General features: G+C 39.3%; 1 pseudogene; it reads right to left on the reverse strand.

Annotated features, from left to right (window-relative positions):
• Nucleotides 1-1276: 1276 nt before the first annotated feature.
• Nucleotides 1277-14282, reverse strand: LOC122555494 (DNA polymerase alpha subunit B pseudogene; annotated as a pseudogene).
• Nucleotides 14283-14593: the final 311 nt, after the last annotated feature.

Raw genomic sequence — 14593 nt, forward strand, 5'->3', positions numbered from 1 at the left:
CCACACATATCATCTATTGCATCCTTTGCACCCAATGTGGCCTCCTCTATATTGGGGAGACAGGCCGCCTACTTGCGGAGCTTTTCAGAAACACCTCTGGGACACCCGGACCAACCAACCCAACCACCCTGTAGCTCAACATTTCAATTCCCCCTCCTACTCCACCAAGGATATGCAGGTCTTTGGACTCCTCCATCGTCAGACCACAGCGAAACGACGGTTGGAGGAAGAACGCCTCATCTTCCACCTAGGAACCCTCCAACCACAAGGGATGAACTCGGATTTCACCAGTTTCCTCATTTCCCCTCCCTCCAGCCTGTCTTAGTCAAATCCATCAAATTCAGCACCACCTCCCTAACCTGCAATCTTCTTCCCGACCTCTCCGCCCCCACCCCAGTCTGACCTATCACTCTCACCTTGACCTCTTTCCACCTATCACATTTCTGACGCCCCTCCCCCAAGTCCCTCCTCCCTATCTTTTATCTTAGCCTGCTGGACCAACTTTCCTCATTCCTGAAGAAGGGCTAATGCCCGAAACGTCGATTGCATTAAGGATACAATTGCCAAAGAAAGAATGCAATGGATGTTTATAAAGCTGACCCCTAGCATGACAGATGTCTCATGAGGACAACATGAGTTAATTGGGCCTGTTTTCTCCAGAGCTTCCAAGAACAAAAGGTGAAACAAACAAAATTCTTAGGCAAGGTGGGGTGGATGGAGGAAGTTACCTCTGACAAATGAGTACAGAACCAATGTTTTTGGGGGTTGGTGGGGGGGGGGGGGGAGCTTGTGGTTTGCACCATAATAAGTGATAAGCTTTTAAAGGTATAAATGAGAAGGAGCTTTTCTACTCAGACAGAGATTAATCTTTGGACTTCTGTACTGCAGAGAAATGTTGTTCACAATCCTCAAGCATGTTGAAGACTAACCAATAGATTCCTGTGTACTAATAATATCAAATGGTATGGGATACTGCATGGTGTCAGCATTGGTGATCAGCAACTATACAATTGAATGGCAGAGCAGGCTTGAAGTGCTCAATGCATTCCTTTTCCTATGCTCCTATAAGAAATTTACTAAGCCATTTCAAAGGGCAGTTAAGAATCAGTCATATTGTTGTCAGTCTGAAGTTATGTGTAGGCCAGACTGGCGAGAGATAACCGATGTCCTTCTCTGAGGATATTAGTCCTGTTAGGAGGGCTAAGTAAGTTCTACATAAAGGAGTTTAGCTCTAGGAATTTTGCAAGACACAAGAAACTTGAAAAAAGATAGAAAATTAAAGTTGGCAAAAGTCTCGATTGAAAAAATGTTTAATGATATTTAAAATATCAGGAGTAACAGGGAGCTGCGCATACAACTGCAGACACTCATAATCTACGTTGATCTCCTCCGCAGGCGGGTACAGAGGATAGTAACTTCGCTGGGTCAGAATGTGCTTGAGGATTCTCGTAAATCGGTCTGATCCGCCTGGGGGACTGTTAATCTCCTCTGCTCCCATATGAAAGAGAACATCAGTTGAAGTCACAGCAAAGACTACCTCGTTGATGTTCAATGTGCAAGGATCGGAAACAAAATGGACATGCTCCTTGTCTTCCTTAGACGGCTCAAAGCAGTGGAATGGTGCCTGAGGATACACAAAATCATGGTGAACATCCCTCAGTGATGGCACGACCACAAGATGAGACCCTGAGCCCCTCGTTCCTTCCACGATTCCTTTCATGCACTGTTTAAAAACCTCTTGGTAGGTCACTGTCAGCTGACAACTCTCTATCTGCTGGTGTCTGACATCCACAAACGGCCCCAGCAGTATGCAGACATCTGGTTGGTCCCTATTGATGACATCTATCAGATCCAGCATAGGGTCATAGGTGATGCTGTCCGAGGTGGTGAAGGGTCCACAGGCCACAAGAACCATCTGCTGCTCCAAACCTTCAAGCGACTCCTCTGGTGTAAATATTAGATAAAAGTGTAATCAGAAAACCGTACCTACAAAAATAAGTCATGAAGTGTCATACCTGCTCAAAACAAGATAGGAGAAAACAAACCATTTTGTTTTATATTAGTAAAGACTGACACATTAGACAGGAGCAACAATGATATGTAACTTTACACAACATAATAGCAAACCTTGAAACAGTTCTGACAAACACCAGTAGAGCATAACAAATGATTCAGAAGCAAAACTCAACCACAGAAATGGAGCAGCAACACTGTATCAAATTACACAGGCACTTAGGTGAGTAGCCAAAAACATGAAATCATTTGTACCAGCAAAGGATTGAGTAAACAACAGCAGAAGCAAAAGGTACAGAAGCTTTGTTTTATAAACAGCCTGAAATAATAAAAACAATTTAAATTATTTTCTCTTAATGTACAAACATTAAACATGTATATATTGAACGATTATCTTATTTATCTCAAATAGGGTTGAAATAAGTGTATCAAAAACTTTTAAACCATGCATTTATACCAACTTGTTTATTGCCTTCATAAAAATAGTTCAGTTCAATCTAATAAAGGGTATGGAGAAAAACAATAGTCTTGGTTTTATTAGGAAATATATCATGCAAAGTGTAGAATCTATTGCACAAACATAAATTGCATCTGATAAAAATGAAAACAATTCTGCAGCTCTTTTTCAACATGTTTTTGCCCTCATTGTCTTGAAGCACCATCCTGTTAATGATATTTTGTGCAGTTTATTGGGTGGAGTAAATAATAATTGAGATAATATGTCTGAGAAAAAAAGGCTAAACTTACTCTCCTGTCATTAAAATGCAATGGCTGGTCAGCTTCTGTTGAAAACAGTTGAGTGTCTGTTGAGGATACAAGGGCATTGCAACCCATTTCTTTCATTCTATTATCCTTGGTTAACTTGAACCTGTTCTTCTTTTTATTTTCATAATAATGATGAATTTCTTGCTCTGTTTATTTGAAAGGAATGTATTTTGCCTTCAAAACCTCTTTGTAGGAAACACCTGATAACCTTTTCTGGCCCTCCAACAAAGTATACCCTGACTAAAGGTCTTGATTCAGCTTGAACAATGTTCAAGCCTTGCTCTTCATTTATCATATGCTTTAAAAAACCTTGCTCAACATTGTAATTCCACTTCATTTTTTCTACATAGATCTATTTTGCCTTTTTTTAAAAATTCTGTCCGAATTACATCCAAAATGGTTATAAAGACCGGGTCAAAAGAGAATAGCCGAAATAGAAAATGCTGGAAATATTCAGCAAATATAATCGCACCTGCAGTGAGAGAAATAATTCATGATTCAGGTTGATGACCTTGAATTAGAACTGGGAAAGGTTAGAGATAAATATATTTTCTCACCACATTATCTGATAAAGGGAAATGATGAGTAGGCCTTTTTTTCCTGGACCGTCAGAGACAGGTGGGTCGGGGGCGGAAGGGTTGAGAGGGAGCGGGGGGTGGAGGGGGGCGGGTATGGTGACCTTATAGAGGTTTGTAAAACCTGAGGGACATGGATAGGGTGAATAATCACCCTCTGGTCTTCCAGCACCTCACCCATGGCTGATGATTGCAAGGGGCTCCAGCAATCAATTCCCTAGCTTCTGGGATACACCTGATCAGGTCCTGGGAATTCATTGTTCTTTATGCATTCCCTATTTCTCTGGAGTCTGGACACTTTTCAATATATCACTGTTTATTTCTACAAGTGCTCCAGCTTCCATAGCTTTCTCCATGGTAAATACTGATGTGAAATACTCGTTTAGTATTTTACCCATCTCTTGAAGTTCCACACGTAAGCAGCTATGTTGATCTTTAAATTCTAGACTAAAATAAAGAACTTCATGTAGTGAAAGGAAGATGACAAGTCTTACTGTTCTATAAGTACAGTGTTGGCACACCAGATGCTGAAGCAGCTATATTACATTCAACTCTGTATATGGTCAGTGATTAAAGGGATCTTTAAAACTGCTGGGTTGAAATATTTGATCAATGGTATATATTTTTGTAATATAATTATACATCTGATCAATAAGTGTTTGAAATATATTCTGAAAAGTTTAATTTGAATGCTAAATGGCAAAGCCTGAGAGTCCCCTTGGGAACAGAACACATTCTGTTGGAAACTGTATGCTCCAGCCAATGCTTAGCCCATTAAACATGAGTAATTTGAAGCAAAACTCATAATGATTTATAACATCCGAGCAAACTGCTTGTCCAATAAAAGTCTTATCACCATTCTTGTCATTTGAAAATTATGCTGAATCATCATCAGGGTTCTATACTTCACTATTTCTAAAGCACTGAAATACCAACATTAAACATTCCCAATTTGCCTGTGTGCCCATCAAAGTGAATGAGTGGTCTGTAGAATGGATCACTTTTCAATTTCTGATACTTCAGCTTCAAGCACTTCATTTCAGAAACAGCATAGTGAGCTCTCAAGTAAAGCTCCCTCTTGCCGGCCGCATCAATGTGCCTCAGCCCAACATCAGAAAATCCCTTCTCACTGAGCCAATGCAATATCTTCTGCTTTCCAAAGCAGCCATCCTGTGACACTTAAATGAGATTGCCAATCTTGTGCCTGATTAGAGCAGTTCAGAGTTGTGGCCTACAAGGAATGGAATTTTGAATCCTCAGATTAGTTTTGCAAATGATCAATTTAGTAATCAGAGTGAAGACTTCTAAATCATTTGCAAAGAATTTAAGTTACAGTACAGTCAGTGTACAAATGTTCTGTGCAATACAATTATCATGCACTCGATCCTGCTCTCATCCGAGTTAATGAGAAAGTTGAAAATGTTTTTGATCTCAGGAAAATACACCGTTGACAGATAAATCTTATAAGACAAGTAAAATGATAACAATGACAATTTCTAATGGATAGAAAAACATAACAATTTGCTAAAAGTGAGATACACAAATATAAGATAATAACACGATAAGATAATGATGTACGCTCAGTATCAGAGGAGGATGCCTGAAGCCTACGATATCTCAGACGCATCTAGCATATTGCACTATAAGCAGCATGCACATAAAAGTTTAAAAGCCTTTGTTCAATCTGCTACAGGCCTTTTGTTTGAATATTTAGATTGCAGTTTTCCTTCTGTGCTGAAACGGTAATTTAGTAACACAATGCCCACAAAATGATCACTGAGAGCTGGCAACCTTTTTGTCACTATTAATTTGTGCACCCTGAATTTTTGTACCCTTCCTTGTATCTTCTGTTGCATGTCAGCCCTGAACACATGCCCATTCACTGAACTCTGCCCCTGTGAACTTGATTGGATAGCAGACCTCGACAGACTGCTTCAACCCATAATGTCATCCCAAGCCCTGCAATTTGTGAGAGGTGGATGCATATCATCTTAAGCATTTACAAATATACGCAACTTAATTATTTATTTAGGCTAGTTTATTTGTACATACACATGAGACTACTCTTATGATCCTGTTAGGACTGTTAACATTTAAAGAGAAATCTGATTGTCCAGCAATCAACTAACAGAACTATACAAGAAGATTTCATGTTTTTATATAAAAACAAATTATATTCCATAAAACAAGACAATGCTCTGAGATTAGGTTCCCTACAGTGTGGAAAAAGACCCTTCAGCCTCACAAGTCCACACTGACCCTCCAAAAAGTAATCCACCCAGACCCATTCCCTTCTGATTAATGCACCTATGTGATGGACAATTTAGCATGGCCAATCCACCTGACCTGCACATCTTTGGATGGTGGAGGAAGCCCAAGCAGACACTGGGAGAACGTGCAAACTCCACACAGACAGTTGCCTGAGGCTAGAATCCAATCTGGGTCCCTGGTGGTGTGAGGCAGCAGAGCTTACAATTGAGCCACCATGCCATCCCTGTGAATTTAATGCTTTAATTTATAATCACTATGTTATGAATTCAGTTCCACTTTTAATTTTCTTCCCCCAGATCCCTTACCATAAAATGTCTCAAACGTTCAAACACTTCTTGGAGACAACTCCAAAGGCATTCCACACACCTCTGAGGATCACTTTAATTTTCCTTAATATTCCAGCTATTTTCCAAGGTAATATTATGAGGATTCTTCCATGAGAGTTTTTGACTAAGAAACCTTCTAACTTCAATTGAATGCTGCACAAATGTGGAATCCTTAGCCTCTTATCCTGATTGCCGGTAGATACCCTATTTTATTCTCTAAGTTTCTCTATTAACTCTGCTGATGACTTTCTGTCACAAGGCTCTATGAGGATCTCTTTAGAGTTCTTTCTCTAGGTGCATTCTGGACAAATTTTTTCTTACATCATGCAATTTAATTGATCTTGAGTGTCACTGAATTTCTACACATTGACTGAAATAGATCTGGTAGAGAAATGTGTATTCCCTTCTTATAAAGTTCCAGCTTGACTAACAATTATAACTACATCATGTTGAATTTCTCAACTTAATGACATGCAGTCTACGCCAGTTCAAAAGCCAACTGCCTGTTTTCTGAGAAAACACTGAAACAAAATATCTATATCCTGTCACCGACTGTCCATCCCTCTGATAATGTGGAATTCTTTAGGCTGTACTCACACAGAAGTTTGAAATAAATAAATTACTTTCAGCACAATGTTTTAATTCTATCATCAATATAAATAATCTATATTTTTAATGGATGCAATTACCCTTTTTACACTCTCCTTGAATGCAAGATGAAACTGCTATGTTTACAAAGTTACTTTCATCTTCTTTTATTGAGATAAAATGTGACAACTTGGCTCTGCCAAATGACTGAGATGTGTCATCCAACATTTAAGTCCGTTCCCTTCTAAGTCTGAACTCATGAAACTCACACATTGAACTGTAATTACATGGATCTATTGAAATGCACTTTTCATGTTTGGAAAATGTCATATTAATTAAAGAATTGCAAATACATTGCTGTACATATATCACAGAATATTATTATATTAACATTTATTCAATGAAATAATCTTAAAGCCAGAATGAAGAGCTTTATGAAATGTACTTGAATGCAGTTTATCCTGATGATGAGCCAGTGCCTTTATATAATATTGGCACCAGGACATTAAGTTTATTATTGTAGACTGGTTTTCTGTTTTATGAATTCAATATTTAAAAATAATATCCAAACTTGAAAATTTTATGCATCTTAAAAAAATTAAGAGAACAATAGATTGGATCTATTTATACTCTGTTTTCACTTCTCAGTTTGCCAGCTAAAACAATTTAATGGCAGGAACAGCATTTTCTGTAAATTCCTATTACATTATTTTGCCTACAATGAAAAGCATGACAAAGAAAGTCAAATCAAATGAAGTGAAGGAAACAGAAGAATACAACTGTGGAATTTGTCTCTTTCTGGTTCAGTCATAATTGCAAAATAGTTGTTCCTAACAATTCTGTCTTTTTTCATTTTGCAAGAATTACAGCATCTAACAATGACCTGCAGGCAGTATTTATTCAATCTTTGTATTAAATAGAAAAACTCAAATATATACAGCTGACGTTTAGGACTAAAATAATATTTACTGAAGCTTTACACTTTGAAAGGTCTTCACAGCAATCCATTCTGAAAACAGATAGTGAAATGTGAAGCCCTTGTTAGTTTAAGAATTAGGTGAATTGATTCCACACATTAATCTCTTGCAGCCATACTTAGTATTGGACTGTATTGATATTCAGTGAAAACTAGATAAAATATAGCAATAAAACAGATTGCAACATTTTACAATACTTGGACTTTTTGCCATTTTATAAATATGCTCGAAATAATAAATACAAATCTTAAAAATGTAAACAGCAACCTGCTAAGAACCATTGAATCAATTTTTAATGTTACTCTCACCAACATATCAAAATTTGATATTTAGATGGAAACTAGTTGTTTCAGATGTACTGAAATTATATATGCAAAAGTAGTGTATCAGTTGTGAGTTACGAATGGACATTTGGAAAGGGGGCCAATTGCCTACATTAAGCTACCTTGAGGTGGCTCATGACAGATGTGAATTGTGGTCCAGTAAAACTGACTGCAATGAAAACTTTTCAAGATGAATTGTTTGTCTCTTTTGATCACCTTTTCTTTTCCATGTACAGAGTGCAACATGCCAACCATTTTTAAGTGTGGATGAATCTTATCATTACTAAAACTAAAAGGGCTTGGCTACTTTAATAGTTAACATTTATGCCATTTACCTATAACTGTTAGTAATCCATCTTCCAAATAAGGCACCCTTATATTTTCTTTCACATTGAAGACTGTGGAGAAAATGGATACAAATCTGAGTGTGTTCTGTTCCCAAACCTGATGACAGCAGCTGGCTGCATTCAGTATAATGGCCTATGTCCGAAAGATAATATGACACACCTTGCATCCAAGTGAGCAGGATTTCAACTTGTCTGACCTGCAGAGATTGTACTCCTACCTCAAGTATTTCATCCTGGGGAAAAACAAATTTAAGATAATGAGATCTTGATCAATCGGGTCAATGGGCTGAGGAGTGACAGATGGAGTTTAATTTGGATAACTGCGAGGTATTGCATTTTGGTAATGCAACCAAGGATAGGACTTATACAATTAATGGTAGGGCCCTGGGTAGTATTGTAGAACAGACAGTAAGTAGATAATTATTTGAAATTTGTGTCATGTAGACAGGCTAGTTAAGAAAACGTTTATCACACTTGCCTTCATTGCTCAGTAGTTGGGATGTCATATTGAGGTTCTACAGGATGCTGGTGAGGCTTCTTCTGGAATACTGTGTGCAGTTCTAGTTGCCCTGTTATAGGAAAGATAAACTGGAGAGAGTTCAGAAAGTATTTACGAAGATGTTGCTGGCAATGAGGAGATTGCGGTATAAAAATAGACTGAAAAGATTGGGATTATTTTCACTGGAATGTAGGAGGTTGAGGGGTGACCTCATTGAGATTTATAAAATCATGAGGGGCATTGATAAGGTGAATGACAAGGGTCTTTGCCACCGGGTGAGGGAGTTCAAAACTAAGGGGGATATTTTAAAAGTAAGAGGAGAAAGATTTGAAAAGGACATGAGGAGCAACTTTTTACAGTGGTTGTATCTGCCAAGAACTGCCAAAGAAAGTGATGGATGCAGGGGCAGTTACCACATTTAAAAGACATTTGGATAAGTCCATGCATAGGAAGGATTTGGAGAAATATGGGTCAAGCGCAGGAAGGTGGGACTAGTTTACTTTTGGACATGGTTGGTGTGGACTGGTTGAACTGAATGGTCTGTTTGTATGCTGTATGACTCTATGATACAGGTGCAAACATGATCTCTAACAGAGACTCTAAGCTCATGCTGTCTACAAAATCTTTGAATTTTTGATTTTCACTCAATGAAGCAAAATATCCTCAGGGTGCTCCTGATCACCCACAATATCTTTGGCAGAAGATAAATGAAAACACTCAAAGAACGTTTCCAAAGGCTGATTCTAACCACGCTGTTTCTTTTGGATTTCCACTGGTCTTCAATCAAAGTTATTGCAATAAGCTGCAATGACTCAAAATAGCATATGTACATTTGATGTATTTTCAACCATTTTTGAACAGATTATTTATGTACACTTCAGAATTTTGAATTGAACTTTAATTTGCATTCAGTAGCACCACAGAAAAGTCAAACTGAGACCCAGATTATTTGCACCTGGGGCTCATTTCAATAATTCATCATTGTCTCATATCGTAAAATGATGAGAGTGATATCAGGGCAGGAATTGCTTTTGGGGACTGAGAAATCTAAGGGCTTAAAGAAATTACCCTTGATAGGGATTTTATAAATTGCAAAGGTATGCTGATGGTTAAGTCTGTGTAGCAAGACTGGAAAGGTCAAAGGACTCCTTGCAACACCTGTGGAATATTCCTGTTTGTCAAGGCCTATAAGTATTTCTTTGAAAAATAAGCTTGTTACAAATATATTGTCCCTTCTGGTCACATCTTGTAGTCACATATGCAGGCCTCCAGAGATTTAAAATTCTGTTGCGTCACTGAAGACATTGTTGACTTGGAACTTCTGTATATAATCAAAGAGTGGCATGGTGGCTCTGTGATTAGCACTGATGCCTCTCAGTGCCAGGGACCTGGTTTTGATTCCAGCCTTGTGCAACTGTCTACGTGGAATTTGCACATTGTCCAAGTCCCTGTGTCTGTGTCTGTGTGGGTTTACTCTGGGTGCTCTGGTTTTCTTCCACAATCCAAAGATGTTCAGGTTAGGTGGATTGGTCCTGCTAAATTGTCCATAGTGTTCAGGGATGCGTAGGTTAGATGCATTAGTTAGGGGTAAATGTACAGCAATAGGGTGGGGGAATGGGTTTGGTGGTTTGCTCTGTCGAGGGTCGGTGTGGACTTATTGGGTTGAATGGCCTGTTTCCACACTGGAGAGATTCTATGAAATCAAATAAATCCTCTTACCTCAGGCAGACAGTTGCTGTTTCTATTTTCTGAAGCAAGAATATTGCGGAAAGCATGATTTCACTGCCATCTGACACAGCCTTGCCCTGCCAACAATGTATTTATTGTCTGCACATTTTGTATTTTGTATATGTACCAGTGTTTTACTTAACCTGGGGCTTTATTTAGGGTGAGTTATGCATTTTTTTGTTTTGGTCTGAGTGCATATTCCCGATCTGTTGTTTGTGAGAATGCAATACAACGCTGAGTATAACCCTTTTCTTCCAACCTCTCCTTAGGGCTGCTAGGTAAGTCTGATGGTGAGAGTGGATCTGCTGGGAATAGCCACCTGGATAGATCAGGAGACCGTCAGGGTAGAGCGGGGTCATGGGCAGAGGCTGCTAGACCAGAACGGTGGCTGGATTGGGATCCAGGCAAGACCCAGGAATGAGTGACATCACACCAGGGCTGGCCTAGACTTGGATGATGTGCTACAGCACTGACTCAGAAGCATGGGATCCTAGGATTGAGACATATGGTTAAGGCCTATACCATGTGAGTAAGCTAGTCCTTACTTGTGCAGCAAGACATGGTCTCCAATAGTCTTGGTTATTCCAACCATTGGACAAAAATCTTGGTCTGCCAGAACTATGTGGTAGTATGGCAATGGCCACTTGACAAGTTTCAGATCCCAATCAGAGGTGATCCACTCCCTCATACATCAGAACTCTCATGGACAACCCCAGCAATGAGTTGGTGGACATGAGAAAGGCAGCTCAAAGAATACATTGATAGTCACACCTTCTTCTGGATAGGAAAATCAGAAGAAGAGCAGCAACTCCATTAAGTTGGCTTTGCCATAGCAAAATAATTAGTTGATCATGTCAGCAAGGCTTCTTGTAGAAAAAATACATGTCCTGTGGTCCTTTCAATTCACATTAACCCATAAATAGTACACTTCTGTGTTCAGTGCAGGCACTCCAATCCTGGAAATGGCAGGTGATACCAAAGAGGAATTCTACTCCAACCTTGATCTCTCATTGTCCTGTGTCCCAAAGGAAATCAAGCTGATTTTCTTTGGTAATTTTAATGCTAGAATTGGGAGAGGCACAACCCTCTGGAATGGCAAGATTGACAAGGAAGATATAGAGAAACTGAATACCAAAGGAGTCTTCCTTCTGACAAAATTCCTAGGATACAGACTGTTTATAATGAATAGGGAGAAAGAGAGATCTGCAGATGCTGGAGATCAGAGTCGAGAGTGTGTTGCTGGGAAAGCACAGCAGGTCAGGCAGCATCTGAGGAGTAGGAGAATTGATGTTTCAGGCATAAGTCCTTCATCAGGCATTCCTCAGATGCTGCCTGACCTATGATGCTTTCCCAGCAACACACTCTTGACACTGTTTAGGGTGTTCATCATATTTCATGAGAGAGGCAAATACAAGACCCTATAACAACACCTTAGCTCTAGGCATTAGCATCTGCTTGATTGTGGCATTGCAATGAACCACAGGATTGTTAACACCATGCACGGCATAACAGGAGCTGAGAACTGCTGGACTGATCATTGCCCAATCCAGGCTACCATATCCAACCCCAGGTGAATAAATGACAGTGCTACAGGAAATTGAATGCTGAAGGACTCAAGAACTCTGTGAAGAAAGATCTATTTAGTCAGTACCTCACAATTAACTTAACAACTTCAATAAAGAAGAATCATAGAATGTCCACAGTCCCAGGAATGCCCTTAAACCCATCAGAAACAAAACCTGTAAGCATGTTCCTCCATAACAGGAAACAGCAAAATTAGTTTGATGAGACTGACCACAAGATCTAGGAGCCACTAAATCGCAAGCTTAAAGTGTTCCTGAATAAGAAGCACCACCAAAATTTGAGGGAATGAAAGCAGATCTACAGACAAATGAAAACTAATGTCCAACAATTTAAAAAAAACTTGTATTCTGAAGTACAAATTGTGACAGAAATCTAACAACTTTCCAACAGCTACAACATTCACAGGTTCCTCAGTACAGTCAAAGCCATCTGTGGTCCAAGCCCCCTTGAACCTCCATTAATGCTCATTGGAAGGTGTACTTTGAAAATCTCCTCCCCAATGCTCTGTTACTTATGCAAGTGCACTCAACCAGATTGCAATGCATGCTACCTGGCACCATTTCAGTCAAAACTCAGCAGATATGAGGTTGAAAAGGCAAATTAATAGCTGTGAACAAACAAGGCTGTCAGTACAGACAGAATCCCTGCAAAGATAATGGAAACATGATGGAGAAGCACTTATGATACAAATGCATGAGCTCATCTCCATCATCTGCAAAGCTGAGAACTTACCAGGTGTTCTGAGGTGCCTTACTTACAACCATCTTCAAGAAAGGAAACAAAACATTTGCAGTAAGGTGGAGAGGCATCCCTGTTGCTCACCACAGTAAATAGTAAAGAGTCCTCCTCACTCCCTTCACTCTTGTGATTGAAGAGCTCCCATCAGAGTCACAACATGCATCCTGTCCATCAAAAGGAGAATCGGAGTTATTTTCACAGCAAGCCAAGTCCAAGAAAAAATGCAATGAGTTGGTGGACATGAGAAAGGCAGCTCAAAGAATACATTGATAGTCACACCTTCTTCTGGATAGGAAAATCAGAAGAAGAGCAGCAACTCCATTAAGTTGGCTTTGCCATAGCAAAATAATTAGTTGATCATGTCAGCAAGGCTTCTTGTAGAAAAAATACATGTCTTGTGGTCCTTTCAATTCACATTAACCCATAAATAGTACACTTCTGTGTTCAGTGCAGGCACTCCAATCCTGGAAATGGCAGGTGATACCAAAGAGGAATTCTACTCCAACCTTGATCTCTCATTGTCCTGTGTCCCAAAGGAAATCAAGCTGATTTTCTTTGGTAATTTTAATGCTAGAATTGGGAGAGGCACAACCCTCTGGAATGGCAAGATTGACAAGGAAGATATAGAGAAACTGAATACCAAAGGAGTCCTAGGTAGTAGCAACCTCCAGACATAGTCTTATTTGACCCTGGAAAATACTATAATTAACTCTATGAATCAGGACTGTGTAAACAAATTTTTGCTGCCTGCAGAAATATAACATCATTTTTCCCCTGTTGCATGATGACCTGAAAACCAGAATCATTGCCAAGGATTGACTTCAGAGCTAATATGGGTGTGAACTGAGAGGAAAAAAAAAAGCTGTGTCATTGCACTAATATGCTTTTCAATCTTCCTCATTGCAACATTTCATTCCACCTCCATAAGGCTCCCCACTGGAGTAGATCTATTCTACATGACAAGCAAAATGCCATCACTCTGACCTCTATTCTCAATCCATAATGAAGTTTGCATGTGTCCACATTCAGAAGCTGAGCTCCAAAACATTATTGATACATTCATTCAAGAACATGAAAGAATAGGCTTTAGGCTTAACATTTGAACATAACAGTCCTCTATCAACCTGCTCCCATTACATAATAATGCATCACTCCACGTTACTATCATAATTGGACAATGTGAGAATTTGTCGTACTTTGGGCTCTGTGAGGCAGATATCAATGATGAAATTCAACATCACCTCCAGTGTGCCAGATGAGCCTTAAGCTGTTTGAAGAAAAGCATGTTTGATAACAAAGACCTCAAACATAGCACCAAATGAATGGCCTACAAGGACGTAGTGCTACTTGCCCTCCTGTATGCATTGGAGACATGGACAATGTATAGTCGACACATTAAATCCTTGGGGACATAATACCTGCAAAGTCCTGCAAATTCAAAGGCAGGATATGTGCTTCAATATCAGTGTCAACTCTCCAGCCAACTTCCTCTGTATTGAGGAGATGATTGTGACTAATCAGCTGCAATGTGTAGGCCACATCCTCCATAGGCCTGAGACAACATTCTTGAAATATCTCTTTATTACAAGCTTTATCAGGACTAACCGTTACTTGCAGAGCAGAAGAAACACTTCCCAAACATGCTCAAATTTTCCATTGAAAAACTCATTCATGTGAATCTCTTGCCCAAGATTGTTGAAACTGGAAAAGAGCATCTCCGACAGGCCTAGGTGAAAGCCAGACATAAACAATGGAGGAAAGATTAAAAGAAAATTCAAGCATCTAATTTACCCTGCCTATCACCTACCAAACACCCTACCTGTGACAGAGTTTGTGGATCCAGAATTGGGTATGTTTTA

This window comes from Chiloscyllium plagiosum, unplaced genomic scaffold, assembly GCF_037043375.1.
Source record: "Chiloscyllium plagiosum isolate Xiang-an unplaced genomic scaffold, Cpla_swu_hap1 HiC_scaffold_12, whole genome shotgun sequence".
Taxonomy (NCBI): Eukaryota; Metazoa; Chordata; class Chondrichthyes; order Orectolobiformes; family Hemiscylliidae; genus Chiloscyllium; species Chiloscyllium plagiosum.